Source organism: Bufo bufo, chromosome 5 (assembly GCF_905171765.1).
Source record: "Bufo bufo chromosome 5, aBufBuf1.1, whole genome shotgun sequence".
In the NCBI taxonomy this organism is placed as follows: Eukaryota; Metazoa; Chordata; class Amphibia; order Anura; family Bufonidae; genus Bufo; species Bufo bufo.
In genome coordinates this window covers 47444176-47465761 of record NC_053393.1, presented here as the reverse complement: position 1 = coordinate 47465761, position 21586 = coordinate 47444176, and positions in this window count along the sequence as shown.

Sequence of the window (21586 nt, the reverse complement as noted above, 5' to 3'; positions counted from 1 at the left end):
GCAGCAAAGTCAAAGTCCAGGTGGTGAGGTCTAAAATCAAAGCGGCGGGTCCAAAGTCAAGGTGACTAGGTTTAACAGAAAAGCAGCGGGTCCCAAATGAAAGCAGCAGGGTCCAAAGTGCATACAGCAGTGTTCAAAACCCAAGCGGCGAACTCCAAAGTCCAGGCAGCGCGGTACAAAATTCAAGTCAAAAGTCAAAGTCCAGGTGCTGGGGTCCAAATTCTAAGAAGCAGGTCCAAAGTCTAGGTGACTGGGTAAAAATGAAAAGCAGCGGGGTCCTAAGTTTACACGGTCCAAAATCAAAGCCGAAGGGTCAAAAGTCAGGACGACAGGGTGTATAATTCAAGCAGTGAAGTTTAAAGTCCAGACGGCAGGGTCCAAAGTCAAGGCAGCAGGGTCCAAAATTCAAGCAGCAAATTCAAAAGTCAAAGTCCAGGCGGCAGGGTCTAAAATCAAAGTGACTGGTCCAAAGATAAGGTGACTCGGTAAAAATGGAAAGCAGCAGCAGGGTCCCAAGTTCAAGCAGTCCAAAATGAAAGCAGCAGGGTCCAAAGTGCATACAGCAGTGTTCAAAACCCAAGCGGCGAACTCCAAAGTCCAGGCAGCGCGGTACAAAATTCAAGTCAAAAGTCAAAGTCCAGGTGCTGGGGTCCAAATTCTAAGAAGCAGGTCCAAAGTCTAGGTGACTGGGTAAAAATGAAAAGCAGCGGGGTCCTAAGTTTACACGGTCCAAAATCAAAGCCGAAGGGTCAAAAGTCAGGACGACAGGGTGTATAATTCAAGCAGTGAAGTTTAAAGTCCAGACGGCAGGGTCCAAAGTCAAGGCAGCAGGGTCCAAAATTCAAGCAGCAAATTCAAAAGTCAAAGTCCAGGCGGCAGGGTCTAAAATCAAAGTGACTGGTCCAAAGATAAGGTGACTCGGTAAAAATGGAAAGCAGCGGCAGGGTCCCAAGTTCAAGCAGTCCAAAATGAAAGCAGCAGGGTCCAAAGTAAAGACAGCAGGGTCCAAAATCCAAGCGGAGAAGTTCAACATTTAGTCATCAGGTTCTAAAGTCCTGGCAGCAGGGTCCAAAATTCATGCAGCAAATTCAAAAGTCAAACACCAGGTGGCAAAGTCAAAAATCAAAGCGGCTGATAAAAAAAAAAGGCGACTGGGTAAAAAAGAAAAGCAGCGGCAGGGTCCCCATTTCAAGTGGTCCAAAATCAAAGTAACAGGGTCCAAAGTCCAGACGGCAGGGTCCAATATCCAAGAGGCGAATTTCAAAGTCCAGTTGGGAGCGTCTAAAGTCCAGGCAGCAGTGTTCAAAATTCAAGTAGCAAATTCAAAAGTCAAAGTCCAGGCTGGGTCCAAAATCAAAGCGGCGGATGCAAAGATAAGGCAACTGAATAAAAAAGGAAAGCAGCGGCAGGGTCCCAAGTACAAGCGGTTCAAAAACAAAGCAGCAGGCTCTAACGTAAAGACGTCAGGGTCCAAAATCTAAGCGGTGAAGTTCAAAGTCAAGTTGGCAAGGTCTAAAGTCCAGGCAGCAGGGTCCAAAATTCAAGCAACAAAGTCAAAGTCCAGGCAGCGGGGTCTAAAATCAAAGCGGCGGGTCCAAAGTCAAGGTGACTGGGTAAAAAAGGAAAGCAGCAGGGTCCCAAGTTTAAGCAATCTTAAATCAAAGAAGCAGGGTCCAAAGTGCAGACAGCAAGGTCTAATATCCAAGGGGCCAAGTTCAAGGTCCAGGCAGCAGGGTCTAAAGTCCAGGCAACAGGGTCCAAAATGTAAGCAGCAAAGTCCAAACCCAGGCGGCGAGGTCTAAAATCAAAGTGGCCGGTCTAAAGTCAAGGTGACTGGGTATAAAAGAAAAGCAGCGGGTCCCAAATGAAAGCAGCAGGGTCCAAAGTGCATACAGAAGGGTTCAAAACCCAAGCGGCAAACTCCAAAGTTCAGGCAGCGCGGTACAAAATTCAAGTGGGAAAGTCAAAAGTCAAAGTCCAGGTGCTGGGGTCCAAATTCCAAGCGGCAGGTCCAAAGTCTAGGTGACTGGGTAAAAAAGGAAAGCAGCGGGGTCCCAAGTTCACATGGTCCAAAATCAAAGCAGAAGGGTCCAAAGTCAAGATGGCAGGGTCTATAATCCAAGCAGTGAAGTTCAAAGTCCAGACAGCAGGGTCTAAAGTCCAGGCAGCAGGGTCCAAAATTCAAGCAACAAATTTGAAAGTCAAAGTCCAGGCGTCGGGGTCCAAAATCAAAATGGTGGATCCAAAGATAAGGCGACTGGGTTAAAAAGGAAAGCAGCAGGGTCCCAAACGAAAGCAGTAGGGTCCAAATTGCAGAAGGCAGGGTACAAAACCCAACTGGCGAACTCCAATTTCAAGGCAGCGGGGTCTAAAATCCCAGTGGCACAGTCAAAATTCAAAGTTCAGACGATGGGCTCCAAAATCCAAGCGTCGGGTCCAAAGTGTAGGCAGAAGGGTCCAAAGTCATGGCGACTGGGTAAAAATGGAATGCAGTGGGGTCCTAAGTTCACGCGGTCCAAAATCAAAGCAGCAGGGTCCAAAGTGCAGATAACAGGGTTCAAAATCAAGACAGCAACGTCCCAATTTAACACGGTTTAAAATCCAAGAAGAAGGGTCGAAAGTACAGACAGTGGGGCCCAACATCAAAGCTGCAGGGTTTAAAGTCCATGTGATCTAATATAAAAGTGGCAGAGTCTAACGTCCAGGTGGTCAGAAATCAAAGCTCTATGTTCAAAATCAGAGCAACTGGGTAAAAACAGAAAGCAGTAGCAGGGTCCAAAGTGCAGAGGGCAGAGTCCAAAACCTAAGCGGCGAACTTCAAAGTCCAGGCAGCGGGGCCAAAATTCCAGTGGCAGAGTCAAAAGTCCAGGTGGTGGGCTCCAAAATCCAAGCGTCAGGTCCAAAGTCATAGAGACTGTGTAAAAAAGGAATGCAGCGGAGTCTCAAGTTCATGCGGTCCAAAATCAAAGTAGCAGGGTCCAAAGTCTAGACAGCAGGGTCCAATATCCAAGCGGCCAAGTACAAAGTCCAGTCGGGAGGGTCTAAAGTCCAAGCAGTAGGGTCCAAAATACAAGCAGCAAAGGAAAAGTCTAGGCAGTGGGGTTCAAAATCAAGAGGTGGGTCCAAAGTCAAAGCGACTGGGTAAAAAAGGAAAGCAGCAGCGTCCCTAATTCAAGCGATCCAAAATTAAAGCAGCAGGGTCCAAAGTGCATAGAGCATGTTGTAAAATCCAAGCAGTCATGTTCAAAGTCCAGGCGGCAAGGTCTAAACTCCAGGCAGCCGGGTCCAAAATTCAAGCAGCAAAGTCAAAATCCAGGCAGCGGTGTCTAAAATCAAAGCGGCAGGTCCAAAGTCAAGGTGACTGGGTAGAAAAGCAGAAGGGTCCAAAGTGCAAACAGCAGGGTCTAAAATCCAAGGGACCAAGTTTAAAGTTTAGGCAGCAGGGTCTAAAGTCCAAGCAACAGGGTCCAAAATTTAAGCAGCAAAGTCAAAGTCCAGGTGGCGAGGTCTAGAATCAAAGCGGCCGGTCCAAAGTCAAGGTGACTGGGTAAAAAAGAAAAGCAGCGGGTCCCAAATTAAAGCAGCAGGGTCCAAAGTGCATACAGCAGTGTTCAAAACCCAAGCGGCGAACTCCAAAGTCCAGGCAGCGCAGTACAAAATTAAAGTGGCAAAGTCAAAAGTCAAAATCCAGGTGCTGGTGGGCTGCTAGATGGCCGCTAGCACATCTGCAATACCCAGTCCCCATATCTATGTGTGCTTTTATTGTGTTAAAAAAACGTTTTGATCCATATGCAAATGAACCTGATATGAGTCCTGTGTCCGGAGATGAGTCCAATTTTCTGAGCCCAGCACCGCCCCGCATCCTCCGAATCTCCTCCTTGCTGGCTGACGTCACAGAGCTGGAGCGCCGAAATCTCGCGATGCGCGAGCTAGCGCATGCGTAGTTCGTTCCCTGTGCTGATGCCAGCACAGGGAATGAACATGATGCCGACACTGCGCATGCGCTAGCTCGCGCATCGCGAGATTTCGGCGCTCCAGCTCTGTGACGTCAGCCAGCAAGGAGGAGATTCGGAGGACGCGGGGCGGTGCTGGGCTCAGAAAATTGGACTCATCTCCGGACACAGGACTCATATCAGGGTCATTTGCATATGGATCAAAACGGTTTTTTAACACAATAAAAGCACAGAGAGCTATGGGGACTGGGTATTGCAGATGTGCTAGCGGCCATCTAGCAGCCCATGTCCCCAGCTCTATGCACAAAATCCTGGTGACAGGTTCCCTTTAAGTGGCAAAGTCAAAAGTCAAAGTATTGGTGGTGGGGTCCAAAATCTAAGCGCGGGGTCTAAAGTCAGATTGATTGCAATCCGAGGACTGTCAAGTCACATCTGCGGTGATATAAGCTAAAAAAAAACATGCAGCCGGTAACTTGCTACATCTGAATGTACTTGCGTGTTCGCACACATAGATGTGCACTTACAATGTCACCATACAGTTCACATAAAAAATGTTGTCATACAGTACTGTACACATTGATATCACCACCATTAACTGTACACATAAATATTTTTGCCATATGCAATATACATAAATAATCTTGCCCTATAGAGTATACAGAAATGGTTCACAATGCCGGTAGGTCTAATTCTACTTTCCGCTGTAAATCCATGCTGAATCCACAGCAACAGGAAACAAGCAGATTTTGTAATGGATTCATATGAACTGTATGAGGGCTTTTTTTTTGTGCCGAAGCAGTTGTATTGTTGACCCCTTCAGGCCTCATGCACATCACCGTACCGTGTGCCGTCCGCATCTTTTACAGCCCCATTGAAGTGAATGGGTCCGCATCCAAGCTGCAAAAAGTACGGCTCGGATGCGGACCGGGCCCATTTTCGTTTATGCATTTTAGTTTTTTCCTCTCCACATTCCAGTATCAATAACTTTTTAAAAATGTTCTGTTCATATAGCCATATTAGGATTTTTTGCGGGATAAATTTTATTTTTTACTGGCACCATTTCATTTACCATGTCCTGTACTGGAAAATAGGAAAAATTTGTGTTCAGATATATTACGACATTTACTGTGCGTTAAAAATCACATGAAATTCAATTTTGCAGGGGAATAAGATTACGGCGATATCAGATATGTATATTTTTTTTTTTGTTTTACAACTTTTGAAAAAATAAAAACCTTTACCATTTTCTGACAGCCATTACTTTTTTATGTTTTCATCTACTGAGCTGAGGGCTTGTTTACTGCTGATCGAACTGTCGTTTTTATTGGCACCGTATTTGGGTACATACAACTTTTTGATCACTGTTATTCAATTTTTGGGAGGGGGACAAGGTGACCAAAAAATTGCGAATTACGTGTTTTTATTAATTTTTTTCCGTTACAGCGTACACCGCACAGGAAAAATATTTGTATATTTTAATATTCCAGACAATTTCAGACGCGACAATACCTGTTATATAATTTTTTATTATTGTTCATTTATTTTATATGTAAAATTGGTAAAAGGGGTGATTTGAACTTTTAATACTTTTGTTTTTTTAACTTTTCTTTACATAACTTTTAGCCCTTTTTTTAAGGAGCTGTAACAAGTGTTCTTATGATTGCTTGTCTTATAGCCCATAATAAAGAACTATTATAGCCCAAGGCATTTTGATGCTCTGCCTGCTGAATTGTGCATTGTGCATGGCTTTGTAGGCAGTTTACCATGGCAGGCCCGGGAACCTTCAGCAGGACCTAGGCTGTCATAGTAACCAGTCAGAGCCCAGCAATTTCACTGCGGGGGCTCCAATCAGAAGGCAGAGGGAGTCCCCGCCCTCCACAGATACCGCAATTTCTATTGAACACAGCATCTGAGGGGTTAAATGAACAGGTTGCGCGTCATTGCCATTCCCGGACATTGCGGCCAGGTGTCTGATGTATTATACAGTATGTAGCGGGATCGGAGCAGCAATAGGTGCTCTATACAGGTACGTCATTGTGACTGAAGGGGTTAATAGCACAATTTTGGTGTACATATAATTTATTGTACTCATTTGCATTGTTTTTTTTTTTTGGGGGGGGGGGGGGGGGGTAAACTGCAATTTCTCTATTTGCCTTTCTGTTACCACATTCCAAGAGGCATTTAGTTGTAATTTTACAGTTATGGAAGACATTATGCAACCTGGAATTAGACTGCATGATAATTTTATGTGGTGACAAATGGGTGACAGGTTCCCTTTTAACAAATTTATCAGGGTTCACCCAGGCTACCCTCTTACAATAGAAGCCGAAACCTTCTCTGCCCATGAGGTTGGCACAGCCAGGACTGCCATCTGGAATTTCAGGGTCCCATACAGGCAAAAAGTCGGTTCAAATCTTGAACAAAAATTGTTCAAAAACCAGAGCAAATTCTGATCAAAAACATCATATGTGATTAAAGCACAGGGCAATTATTGGGAACAAGCATTCATATGGATGTTCCTTCCCAATATTTGCTCTGATGATTGCCTTGAGTAATAGCGCCTTAAGCCACTCATTTTATGAATACCTTTGCAGTCTTCTTTATGAATACCTTTGCAGTCTTCTCTTCTCTTCAGCCGAGGTCATCAAGCTCTCAAGTACTTCCCACACACTGAAGCTGAGCCACTGCCGCTGCCCTATTGTAGCACAGCAGTCCTTCACAGGGATTATCTTCAGTGCTTTGGACCCTCAGCAATGAAAAAAAGAACATTAACATTTTATAAAAACTCAATCATATTTTACTTATTGTGGTCGAGTTGGTCATCAGTGCTACAGACAAAAAAAGTGCCAGTAACGGCCGGTATCAGAGTTGACTCCGATTGCTGCCGTGTAGCCCATCAAATGCTGTGGACAATAACACCCATGGCATGTGAGCGAGGTGCTGCCTCCACCCCTCACAAGAGAACACTCTGCTCTAATACTGTAGGGCAGAGAATTGGATAAACACTCAAATAACTGCGTATTAACCCCTTAGTGACCACAGTATACCGTTTTGCAGCAGGCACTAAGAGGCCTTAGGCTAGACCACTGCCTAGTCTAAGGCACAGGCCTCCCATGCGGGGAAGAGCAGGAGCTCAGCTCTCTTTTGGGCTCCGGCTCTAATGCTTATCGCGGACGTTTAACCCCTTAGATACTTGGATTTTGGAACAGATTCCCACCTAAATCTGAAATCTGTTAACAATCTGCATCCACTATGTTTTACGTCTATGTCTATGAAGGGGATCTACAGCCCTTGATTACAAAAACGATGCTTCAGACATGATACTGACATACTAAGACATTAATGAACACAGGATTTTGAATCTATTTGGATTTAAATGAAACAAAAAAATGAACAAAAAATGTTGAAATGGTGAGGATTGTCTAGAGCCAACTGAGAAGCATCATTAAAGCTGTATTTTCCCAACGCAGAAAATGGGGGCATATCACTAGGATATGCCCCCATTGTCTTATAGGTGCGGGTCACACCTCTAGGACCTGCACCTACATCAAGAATGGATCCCTGAAAGTGGTGGAGTGCTGGCCCATAGAAATGAATGCGCTCCCATTCACTTCTATGGGGAGAGCGATTGGTGGTGACCGGACCTGGGGAAACCCGGGGTCCTCCTGCCACCACCTTCCCCACTCCATTCTCGATATAGTTGCGGGTCCCATTGTTGGGACATATCCTCGTGATATGCCCCATTGTCTCAGATAGGAATACCCCTTTAAATCTTCATAGCTGTCCCTTAATCAGCTCCTGATTCAGCAGCACATGTTGTCATTCTGACCAGCAACAATATATTACAGCTTCACCCTCAACAGCAAGCACAGCACATAAACACAGCACCAGAAGCAAGCACAGCACATAAATACTACAGCAGAACCTAATCCCATTACATGTACTGAATACAGAACTACAACCAAAAATAAAGCACCACATATACCAGCATAGCTTAGTGACAGTGGCACAAGCTCAGTGACCTCTGCATATAGTGCTGCACACGCTGTGAAAGCCAAATACAGTATAATGCCTCATGCTCTGTGCCCCTATATAAACATAGTCACCTGTCCCCAGTCCCAACATTTTATCCAGCTATGCCAGGCCAACTTGTGCAATTGTACCTATGTCCTGGGGATGAAGATACAATTGAGTGCAGCGGTCTCGGAAACCCGGTGAATCAACTGGGTGCACAGGATGGGGGGAAGGGGGGGGGGAGGGGTGGTGGAATTGGGAGGTGTCCAAAACCCAGGTGACTCCCTGGAAGACTGGGACAGTTGGCAGGTTTGTGGTAATTATATATACTTTTGTCTTTCCCTATTATGACCTATGTATTATCTTAGACTTGACTTTCTTTCGGACAGTAGCAGAAGCTAGTTTACGTAATACACCCAACCTATCCATGGAGCAACCGGTGACTGTAGGTTTTTTTGTGTGTGGTAATGTGATGAACCCAACTCTTCACTTACTGGATCTTCTACTTGGTTCCAATCTTCTTCAGATAACTGAGGTGGTCCAGTTCCCTAGCAGCTGGTGCCAGTGACTGTGGCATCTAAGAAGCTTGAAAGGGAGCAGGTTCTCCGGGCATTGACACCTCACAATGCAATCACAAGAGGACAATGGATCACCATGGCAACGGGTGTTCTACCAAAGGCCCCAGGTCAACCATGGGTATAAACCTATTGGCCCTGCAAGCAGCATGGTCTAATAGATCGCCCCTCAGTTATACTGATAGGAAATAATAATACTAAGTATCCCAAAGCCTCATGTATGTAACCAAATAATCACAAGTCTTCTAGTGGGGAGATTTTATTGAAGTTTAGTTACCTCCTCCAAATAAAAAAAATAAAAAAAAAAATCCCTTTTTCATTAATATTTTTTTCTTGTTTTTTTTCACTCCGTCAAAAGAGCTATCATTTATTTTTATTTTTTTCATTCACATAGTCATATGAGAGCTTGTTTTTTGCAAGACAAGCTGTTTTCTCTCATGACATCATTTATTATTCTGTAAGGTGTACTGGGAAGATGTAAAAATATTTCACATGGGATGGATTTAGGGGAAAAAAACACAGTTACATCATTACTTTATGTTTCATAAAGGTCTTATCCCACCCCCCAAAAAAATCCCTTTTTCATAAAAAAAAAATATATTTTAGTGTTTAAAAATGCTAAACAAAAAAATACATATTTGATACTTTCAAAATCATATTTACCCATAAATTGCATGATTTTCATTTTTTTAACCCAATCACTGCCACCAAAAATGTATTCACTAATTTATATGTTCCCGAAATTGTACCCATAAATAGTACGACTAAAAACAAACCCTCATACGGTTATGTCACTGGCAACACATAAAAGATTTTCTCTATAACACTCTTTTTATAGCGCAAACTAAACTGTAAAAAAATTATACATATTGAGGGACTAAAGTCTTTATGCCATTATTATGCAGGAAAAAAAGTCTCCAATTATGGCACACGCCATATGTGCACCATAATTAGCGACTTTTAAAGCTTCTCACCACTTCTCCAAAGTGTTGAGAAAAGAAGCGGGGCTTAGTGGGAGGGACGCCGCACAATCAAGCACAGCGCTGTACATTGTGGCTGTGCTTGGTATTGCAGCTCAGCCCCATTCATTTTAATGCTGCTGAGCTCCACCTAGGCCATGTGACCAATGAACGTGACATCTGATGGCCTAGAAAGAGGCCTAAGCACTCACGGAACGCCGCTGCTTCTTCATACGGATGATCGGCGCGGGTCTCAGGAGTTGGACTCTCACATATCTCATATTAAACTATCTTGAGGATAGCTTATCAATATGTAAATCCCGAAGAACCCCTTTAAAGTTTTGTCATTTCTCCTGGCATGTCTGTTATATTAAATTCCTTATTAAATCTTTATTCCTCCTTAGGTCATGGTCAGTATTTGGTCAGTATTTTTCATCAGTATTTGTAATCCAAAACCAGGAGCGGGTCCAAAAAACTGAAGAGGGGCAAATCTTTCCATACTTGTGCTTCCCGCTTCTCCTGTTATCATCTGTGTTTATTGTAGAAGTGGGACATTTATCAAAACTGGTGCCAAAGTAAAATGGCTTACTTGCCCATAGCAACCAATCAGATTCCACCTTTCATTCTTCAGAGCTCCTCTGGAAAATTAAAGGATCGATCTGATTGGTTGCTATGGGCAACTAAGCCTGTTTTCCTTGGCACTAGTCTGGATAAATCTCCCCCCCGCACCGCCTCCAGCTTTCAGCCACCGTTACATCAATATCTCCATCTTCTTCCTGCTCGCTCATATTTGTGACTGCCTCACCTGCACACGAGCTGACAGTTTATTCCTCATTAATATTCTGTCACTCAAAGCCATGCTGCATTCTGATTGGCCAGTTCCCCTACTCACATCACTAAAATCCCTCCCCTTAATTGTTCAAGTGGCCATCTTTCTACTTTCCTGAATTCCCGATTCCATTTGATATTTGCCCATAGAAACCATATTGGGTCACAGGTGCCCAGGAAAAGGGGCCCAAAACTCGGGTGAACCCAGGGAAAACCAAGAGAGTATTAACTATATACTGCATACTTTAAGCCTAGTTCCATGTGGTAATTTTGTCTTACCCTCCTATGACCTCTGTAGTATCTTAGACTTGACTTTCTTTAGGACAGTAGCAGAACCGAGCTTACGTAATACACCCAACCCTATCCATGGAGTAACCAGAGACTGTAGGTATTTTTGTGTGTTTTAATGTGATGAACCCAACTCTTAACTTACTGGATGTTCTCCTTCGTTCCAATCTTCTTCAGATAACTGAGGTGGTCCACTTCCCTATCAACTGTGGCATCGAAGAATCTTGAGAGGGAGGAGGTTCTCCAGTCATTGATGCTTCACAATGCAATTGTAGGGGGGGGACAATGAATCACCATGGTAACGGGTGTTTTACCAAAGTCCCCAGGTCAACCATAGGTATAAACCTATTGGCCCTGCAAGCAGCATGACCTAATAGATCTCCCATCAGTTATACTGATAGTATTATTATTTCCTAAGTATCCCAAAGCCTCACATATGTAACCAAGTAATCACAAGTAGAGTTGAGCAGACACCTGGATGTTCGGGTTCGACGGGTTCGGCCAAACTTCACAAAAAAGTTTGATTTCGGGACCCGAACCCCATTGAAGTCAATGGGGGCCCGAACTTTTGGGCACTAAAATGGCTCTAAAAATCAAAATGTGGTTAAGAGCATGGCACGTGCTCTGCAAACAAATGTGGATATGGAAATGACTTCAAATAACATAAAATACGTAAAAATTAAAAATAATAATCTTGATCTAGGAGGACGAGGTCCATAAGGAGTAGGAGGTTGAGGAGGCGGTGGAGGAGGAGGAGGAGGTAGCCTACACTGCTTTTTTGTTTTAAATTTATTTATATTTTTTTAAATTAGGGTACACCCCAAAACATTGGGAAATAAAACCTGTGATAACCCCCTCCAGTCGTGCTAAACATACCAGTGTATCACTGTACAGCAGCGCGGGCATGAAGCGCACGGCGTCATAGCAACCAATGACGCCGTGCGCTCCTGCTGTCAGCAGGAATCCCGGCCGGGTTACCACGGACCGCTCTCGGCCGCGGAACACGGCCGTGTGCATGAGGCCTAAATGTCATGTAATTGTCGATAAAAGCCTTTGAAACGTATGAAGTGCGTGTAATTATATTTCACTACATCACAGAAACAAAGACCTAAAAGCAGTTTAGCAGCAAACTTTGTGAAAACTAATATTTGTGTCATTCACAAAACTTTTGGCCACGATTGTACATCAGTCCATCAATGCAATACATAGGAAGATAAAGTGCAAATGCAAACAAATCATCTATAATCAAAAGGACATCGGACAAATACCCATACTGCGTCTCCTCCAGGATGACGCCAACCCCAACGTGCGTTTCGGCGTACCAAGGTAAACTGGAACCCATAAAAACATACTGCAATCCAAACACCAAACAGATGCAGTATGTACTGACACACAGGAACCAGCACTCCAGCAACAGCTCACAGACTTGACATTCGGTTCACCCCTCCGGGAAACCATGAGACCCCCTTCCGGAGGCCACGACAGACAAACAGGGGAACATCTAGCATCCATGCCGGACAGAATAATACACCAAACACTGACCAGACACAGAACAACAACTAGACGAACAACCACCCCAGAACATATACCCACACCAAACATAACCACAGGTAAGGTAGGGAAATTGGAGGAGACATAAGGAAGACATCGATGTCCCACTAGGTGGCCCTCACACAGGAAGATGGAACATCCAGACAAGGAGCTTAACTCCAGCACACACCAAGGCTGGAGTACAACTACTCCTGGCCAAAGGCCACAGGTATAAGAAGCACCTAGTGACCACACCCAATCAGGGGTTTAACCCTTACAGCACCAGACAGGGGAAGGCTACAACTTAAAGGGGAAGTGCACACACCAGCCACCACGTTGCCACCGGCAACAGCATGCATGGCAACCATGTCACGGTGCACACAGCCAAAGCCAAGACACTGCCACCACATGCCATAACAACACGTTGCCACCGGCAACCGCAAGCATGGCACAAGTGTCACGGCGCACACAGCAATGGCCGTGACACCCACCCTCGGAGCCACTTGTGAATGACTGGCCGGAAATCCTACGAAATGATCCCTCTTCCTCCTCCTCCTCCTGTGCCACATCCTCGCCATCAGCGTTTTTTCAAGGAGGCATAGAAGTGGGATAGTAACGCTGAGAACGACGTTATCGGCACTGGCCATGTTGGTGGAGTACTCGAAACAACGCAACAAGGAACACAGGTCTCGCATGGAGGCCCAGTCATTGGTGGTGAAGTGGTGCTGTTCCGCCGAGCAATTTACCCGTGCGTGCTGCAGCTGAAACTCCACTATCGCCTGCTGCTGCTCACACAGTCTGGTCAGCATGTGCAAGGTGGAGTTCCACCTTGTCGGCACGTCGCATATGAGGCGGTGAGCGGGAAGGCCGAAGTTACGCTGCAGCGTTGAGCAGCAGCAGGGTGAGAACACCGAAAGTGCGCACAGATGGCCTGCACTTTATGCAGCAGCTCTGACATATCGGGGTAATTTTTAAGGAATCTCTGCACCACCAAATTCAGCACATGCGCCAGGCAAGGGATGTGCGTCAAACCGGCTAGTCCCAGAGCTGCTACGAGATTTCGCCCATTATCGCACACCACCAGGCCGGGCTTGAGGCTCACTGGCACCAACCACTCATCGGTCTGTTGTTCAAGGCCCGTCCACAGCTCCTGCGTGGTGTGGGGTTTGTCCCCCAAACAGATAAATTTTAAAACTGCCTGGCTGTGCTGAAGTTGGTGGTGAAGGTGTTACGCTGACCGGATGAGGAGCTGGTAGAGGATGAGGAAGCAGAGTAGGAGGAGGAAGCAACAGGAGGCAAACTGAAGCGCCCTGCAATCCTCGATGGTGGAAGGACATGCGCCAAACTGCTATCCGCCTCAGGCCCAGCCACCACTGCATTTACCCAGTGTGCTGTTATGGAGATATAACGTCCCTGACCGTGCTTACTGGTCCACGTATCCGTAGTCAGGTGCACCTTGCCACAGATGGTGTTGCGCAGTGCACACCTGATTTTGTCCCCAAATGGTTGTGCAGGGAAGGGATGGCTCGCCTGGAAACGTAGTGGTGGCTGGGCACGACGTACTGTGGGACAGCCACCACCATAAGGCCTTTAAAACTCTCCGTCTCCACCAGACAGAATGACAGCATTTCAAAGGCCAGTAATTTTGAAATGATGGCATTCAGGGCCAGGGATCGCGGATGGGTAGAGGGGTACTTCCTCTTCCGCTCCAGTGTTTGGGAGATGGAGAGCTGATCGCTTCCGTGGGACATTGTGGAGATGCTTGGTGACCCAGATGGTGGTTTTGCTGGCAGATCCTCTGTTTGCGGGGTGGCAGGTGGCACTGTCACTCCAGAGGTGGATGAAGAGGCCGAGACTGCAGCAGAAGAGGAAGCAGGAGGAGCCAGAGACCTTTCTTGGTTTTTGAGGTGTCTACTCCACTGCAGCTCGTGCTTTGCAATTAGATGCCTGGTCATGCAGGTTGTGCTCAGGTTGAGAACGTTTATGCCTCGCTTCAGGCTCTGATTGCACAGCGTGCAAACCACTCGTGTCTTGTCGTCAGCACATTGTCTGAAGAACTGCCACTCAAGGGAACTCCTTGGAGCTGACTTTGGTGTGCTCGGTCCCTTGCTGCGGTGGGCAGTAGCAGGCGTACTGTCTAGAGGATGGCCGCTCCGCTTTTGCACCCTTCTCCCTCTTCTGCTGTGCTGGTGGCTCTGTGCGACCACCGCCTCTTCCTCCGAACTACATAGGTCACTCGCATGACCTTGATTCCATGTGGGGTCGAGGACCTCATCGTCCTCCACATCATCTTCCACCCAGTCTTCACCCCTGCCCTCCTTGTCAGTCTGCACACTTTCGAAAGCCCCAGCAGTTGGCACCTGTATTTCGTCATCATCCGAGACGTGCTGCGATGGTCCTCCCATGTAATCATCTTGAAACATAAGTGGTTGGGCATCGGTGCACTCAATCTCTTCCACTTCTGTGGCAGGGATAGGTGGATGTCCCTGGGAAACCCTGCTAACAGTCATCAAAAAGCAGAAGAGACTGCTGCATGACTTGGGGCTCAGACTGCTTGGCTGATTTGCAAGGGGGTGAGGTGAAAGACTGATGAGCTGCAGGTGCCAACTCTGATCTTTCAGCAGGAGACTGGGTGGGAGACAATGTGAAGGACTTGGAGGCATTGTCAGCAACCCAATCTATTATCGTCTGTACTTGTTCTGGCCTCACCATTCGTAGAGCCGCATTAGGCCCGATCAAATACCGCTACAGGTTCTGTCGCCTACTCGCACAAGAGGAAGGTGTTTCACTTGTGCGTGTAGCTGGCACAGATCGACCACGTCCTCTCCCTGCAACAGGAGCTCAACCAGCAGCACCACGACCTGGGCCATGTCCCTTATTTGACGCTCTCCTCATATTTCTCAAATTTAGGATCTTGCCCTAAATGGGTGTTTAATTAATAGCAGAATAGAACGACAGTATGTAAAGGGTGCATCTCAAACGTACAGATGCAGACTAGGCCGCAATTAAAGATTTTTGCCCAAAATGTGTGTTTTATTAATAGCAGAATAGAACCACAGTATGTAAAGTGTGTATCTCACACGTACAGATCCAGACTAGGCCGCAATTAAAGTTTTTTGCCCAAAATGGGTGTCTTATTAATACCAGAATAGAACCACAGTATGTAAAGGCTGTATCTCACACGTACAGATGTAGACTAGGCCGCAATTAAATTTTTTGGCCCAAAATGGGTGTTTTGCTAATAACAGAATAGAACCACAGTATGTTAAGGTTGTATCTCACACGTACAGATATAGACTAGACCGCAATTAAAGTTTTTTGCCGAAAATGGGTGTTTGTTTAATAACAGAATATGACAGCAGTATATAACCCTTGAATTTCACACGTGCTGATGCAGCAAGGGCTGTAAAATTGTGTATTTTGCTCAAAAAGGGTGTTTTATTAATAGAAGAATATAACCACAATATCTAAAGTGTGTATCTCACAAGTACAGATCCAGACTAGGCCGCAATTTCAGTTTTTTGCCCAAAATGGCTGTTTTTTAACCGCCTAACGCAGGATCGCGTTCCGGAGGCGGCAGCCCTGCGCACAGTCACGCATATATGCGTCATCTCGCGATGGCCGAGATTTCCTGTGAACGCGCGCACACAGGCGCACGCGCTCCCAGGATCGGAAGGTAAGCGAGTGGATCTCCAGCCTGCCAGCGGCGATCGTTCGCTGGCAGGCTGGAGATGTGATTTTTTTTAACCCCTAACAGTTATATTAGACGCTGTTATGATAACAGTGTCTAATATACCTGCTACCTGGTCCTCTGGTGGTCCCATTTGTTTGGATCGACCACCAGAGGACACAGGTAGCTCAGTAATATGTTGCACCAAGCACCACTACACTACACCCCCCCCCTGTCACTTATTAACCCCTTATTCACCCTTGATCACCCTTGATCACCCCTGATCACCCTATATAGACTCCCTGATCACCCCCCTGTCATTGATCACCCCCCTGTCATTGATAACCCCCTGTATGGCTCCATTCAGAGGTCCGTATGAATTTTACGGATCCACTGATAGATGGATCGGATCCGCAAAACGCATACGGACGTCTGAATGGAGCCTTACAGGGGAGTGATCAATGACGGAGGTGATCACCCCATATAGACTCCCTGATCACCCCCCTGTCATTCATCACCCCCTGTCATTGATCACCCCCCTGTAAGGCTGCATTCAGATGTCCGTATGATTTTTACGGATCCACTGATAGATGGATCGGATCCGCAAAACGCATACGGACGTCTGAATGGAGCCTTACAGGGGAGTGATCAATGACGGAGGTGATCACCCCATATAGACTCCCTGATCACCCCCCTGTCATTGATCACCCCCCTGTAAGGCTGCATTCAGATGTCCGTATGATTTTTACGGATCCACTGATACATGGATCGGATCCGCAAAACATACGGACATCTGAATGGAGCCTTACAGGGGGGTGATCACCCCATATAGACTCCCTGATCACCCCCCTGTCATTGATCACCCCCCTGTCATTGATCACCCCCCTGTCATTGATCACCCCCCTGTAAGGCTGCATTCAGATGTCCGTATGATTTTTACGGATCCACTGATACATGGATCGGATCCGCAAAACACATACGGACATCTGAATGGAGCCTTATAGGGGGGTGATCAATGACAGGGGGGTGATCACCCCATATAGACTCCCTGATCACCCCCCTGTCATTAATCACCCCCCTGTCATTGATCACCCCCCTGTCATTGATCACCCCCCTGTAAGGCTCCATTCAGACATTTTTTTGGCCCAAGTTAGCGGAAATTATTATTTTTTTTCTTACAAAGTCTCATATTCCACTAACTTGTGTCAAAAAATAAAATCTCACATGAACTCACCATACCCCTCACGGAATCCAAATGCGTAAAATTTTTTAGACATTTATATTCCAGACTTCTTCTCACGCTTTAGGGCCCCTGGAATGCCAGGGCAGTATAAATACCCCACATGTGACCCCATTTCGGAAAGAAGACACCCCAAGGTATTCCGTGAGGGGCATATTGAGTCCATGAAAGATTGAAATTTTTGTCCCAAGTTAGCGGAAAGGGAGACTTTGTGAGAAAAAAAAATAAAATATCAATTTCCGCTAACTTGTGCCAAAAAAAAAAAAAATTCTATGAACTCGCAATGCCCCTCATTGAATACCTTGGGGTGTCTTCTTTCCAAAATGGGGTCACATGTGGGGTATTTATACTGCCCTGGCATTCTAGGGGTCCTAAAGCGTGAGAAGAAGTCTGGGATCCAAATGTCTAAAAATGCCCTCATAAAATGAATGTGGGCCCCTTTGCGCATCTAGGCTCCAAAAAAGTGTCACACGTGGTATCGCCGTACTCAGGAGAAGTTGGGCAATGTGTTTTGGGGTGTCATTTTACATATACCCATGCTGGGTGAGATAAATAGCTTGGTCAAATGCCAACTTTGTATAAAAAATCGGAAAAGTTGTCTTTTGCCGAGATATTTCTCTCACCCAGCATGAGTATATGTAAAAAGACACCCCAAAACACATTGCCCAACTTCTCCTGAATACGGCGATACCACATGTGTGACACTTTTTTGCAGCCTAGGTGGGCAAAGGGGCCCACATTCCAAAGAGCACCTTTAGGATTTCACAGGTCATTTACCTACTTACCACACATTAGGGCCCCTGGAAAATGCCAGGGCAGTATAACTACCCCACAAGTGACCCCATTTTGGAAAGAAGACACCCCAAGGTATTCCGTGAGGGGCATGGCGAGTTCCTAGAATTTTCTATTTTTTGTCACAAGTTAGTGGAAAATGATGATTTTTTATATTTTTTTTTTTTTTACAAAGTCTCATATTCCACTAACTTGTGACAAAAAATAAAAACTTCCATGAACTCACTATGCCCATCACGAAATACCTTGGGGTGTCTTCTTTCCAAAATGGGGTCACTTGTGGGGTAGTTATACTGCCCTGGCATTCTAGGGGCCCAAATGTGTGGTAAGAAGTTTGAAATCAAAATGTGTAAAAAATGCCCTGTGAAATCCGAAAGGTGCTCTTTGGAATGTGGGCCCCTTTGCCCACCTATGCTGCAAAAAATTGTCACACATGTGGTATCTCCGTACTCAGGAGAAATTGGGGAATGTGTTTTGGGGTGTCATTTTACATATACCCATGCTGGGTGAGAGAAATATCTTGGCAAAAGACAACTTTTCCCATTTTTTTATACAAAGTTGGCATTTGACCAAGATATTTATCTCACCCAGCATGGGTATATGTAAAATGACACCCCAAAACACATTCCCCAACTTCTCCTGAGTACGGAGATACCACATGCGTGACACTTTTTTGCAGCCTAGGTGGGCAAAGGGGCCCACATTCTAAAGAGCACCTTTAGGATTTCACAGGTCATTTACCTACTTACCACACATTAGGGCCCCTGGAAAATGCCAGGGCAGTATAACTACCCCACAAGTGACCCCATTTTGGAAAGAAGACACCCCAAGGTATTCCGTGAGGGGCATGGCGAGTTCCTAGAATTTTTTATTTTTTGTCACAAGTTAGTGGAAAATGATGATTTTTTATATTTTTTTTTTTCTTACAAAGTCTCATATTCCACTAACTTGTGACAAAAAATAAAAACTTCCATGAACTCACTATGCCCATCACGAAATACCTTGGGGTGTCTTCTTTCCAAAATGGGGTCACTTGTGGGGTAGTTATACTGCCCTGGCATTCTAGGGGCCCAAATGTGTGGTAAGAAGTTTGAAATCAAAATGTGTAAAAAATGCCCGGTGAAATCCGAAAGGTGCTCTTTGGAATGTGGGCCCCTTTACCCACCTAGGCTGCAAAAAAGTGTCACACATGTGGTATCTCCGTACTCAGGAGAAGTTGGGGAATGTGTTTTGGGGTGTCATTTTACATATACCCATGCTGGGTGAGAGAAATATCTTGGCAAAAGACAACTTTTCCCATTTTTTCATACAAAGTTGGCATTTGACCAAGATATTTATCTCACCCAGCATGGGTATATGTAAAATGACACCCCAAAACACATTCCCCAACTTTTCCTGAGTATGGAGATACCACATGTGTGACACTTTTTTGCAGCCTAGGTGGGCAAAGGGGCCCACATTCCAAAGAGCACCTTTCGGATTTCACCGGCCATTTTTTACAGAATTTGATTTCAAACTACTTACCACACATTTGGGCCCCTAGAATGCCAGGGCAGTATAACTACCCCACAAGTGACCCCATTTTGGAAAGAAGACACCCCAAGGTATTTGCTGATGGGCATAGTGAGTTCATAGAAGTTTTTATTTTTTGTCACAAGTTAGTGGAATATGAGACTTTGTAAGAAAAAAAAATAAAAAATCATCATTTTCCGCTAACTTGTGACAAAAAATAAAAAGTTCTATGAACTCACTATGCCCATCAGCAAATACCTTAGGGTGTCTACTTTCCGAAATGGGGTCATTTGTGGGGTGTTTGTACTGTCTGGCCATTGAAGAACCTCAGGAAACATGACAGGTGCTCAGAAAGTCAGAGCTGCTTCAAAAAGCGGAAATTCACATTTTTGTACCATAGTTTGTAAACGCTATAACTTTTACCCAAACCATTTTTTTTTTTTACCCAAACATTTTTTTTTTATCAAAGACATGTAGAACAATAAATTTAGAGCAAAATTTATATATGGATGTTGTTTTTTTTGCAAAATTTTACAACTGAAAGTGAAAAATGTCATTTTTTTGCAAAAAAATCGTTAAATTTCGATTAATAACAAAAAAAATAAAAATGTCAGCAGCAATGAAATACCACCAAATGAAAGCTCTATTAGTGAGAAGAAAAGGAGGTAAAATTCATTTGGGTGGTAAGTTGCATGACCGAGCAATAAACGGTGAAAGTAGTGTAGGTCAGAAGTGTAAAAAGTGGCTGGTCTTTAAGGGTGTTTAAGCTCTGGGGGCTGAGGTGGTTAAATAACAGAATAGAACCACAGTATGTAAAGGGTGTATCTCACACGTACAGATGCAGACTAGGCCGCAATTAAATTTTTTGGCCCAAAATGGGTGTTTTGCTAATAACAGAATAGAACCACAGTATGTAAAGGGTGTATCTCACACGTACAGATTCAGACTAGGCCGCAATTACATTTTTTTGCCTAAAATGGGTGTTTTTCAAATAACAGAATATAACCACAGTATCTAAAGTGTGTATCTCACACAAACAGATCCAGACTAGGCCGCAATTACAGTTTTTTTGCCCAATATGGGAGTTTTATTAATACAAGAATAGAACCACAGTATGTAAAGGGTGTATCTCACACGTACAGATGTAGACTAGGCCGCAATTAATTTTTTTGGCCCAAAATGGGTGTTTTGCTAATAACAGAATAGAACCACAGCATGTAAAGGGTGTATCTCACACGTACAGATGTAGACTAGGCCGCAATTAAAGTTTTTTGCCCAAAATGGGTGATTTTCAAATAAAAGAATAGAACCACAGTATGTAAAGGGTGTATCTCACATGTACAGATGCAGACTAGGCCGCAATTAAAGTTTTTTGCCCAAAATGGGTGTTTGTTTAATAACAGAATATGACAGCAGTATATAACCCTTGAATTTCACACGTGCTGATGCAGCAAGGGCTGTAAAATTGTGTATTTTGCCCAAAAAGGGTGTTTTATTAATAGCAGAATATAACTTGTTGTTTTTCAAATAACAGAATAGAACCACAGTATCTAAAGTGTATATCTCACAATGACATATGCAGCAAAGGCTGCAAAATTTACTTTTTTACCCAAAATGGGTGTTTCTTTAACCACTACAGGACCGCCGTACGCAGGATTGCGTCTTTGCGGCGGCCCTGTTATTCCGAGTGGACGCGCCGGCGCGTCATCTCGCGAGACGCGAGATTTCCTGTGAACGCGCGCACACAGGCACGCGTTCACAGGAACTGCAGGTAATCGAGTGGATCTGCAGCCTGCCAGCGGCGATCATTCGCTGGCAGGCTGTAGATCTGATTTTTTTAACCCCTTAAAGGTATATTAGACGCTGTTTTGATAACAGCGTCTAATATACCTGCTACCTGGTCCTCTGGTGGTCCCTTTTGCTTGGATCTACCACCAGAGGACACAGGCAGCTCTGTAAAGTAGCACCAAACACCACTACACTACACCCCCCCGTCACTTATTAACCCCTTATTAACCCCTGATCACCCCATATAGACTCCCTGATCACCCCCCTGTCACTGATCACCCCCCTGTCATTGATCACCCCCCTGTAAGGCTCCATTCAGACGTCCGTATGTGTTTTGCAGATCCGCGGGTCCACAAAACACATACGGATGTCTGAATGGAGCCTGACAGGGGGGTGATCAATGACAGGGGGGTGATCACCCCATATTAGACTCCCTG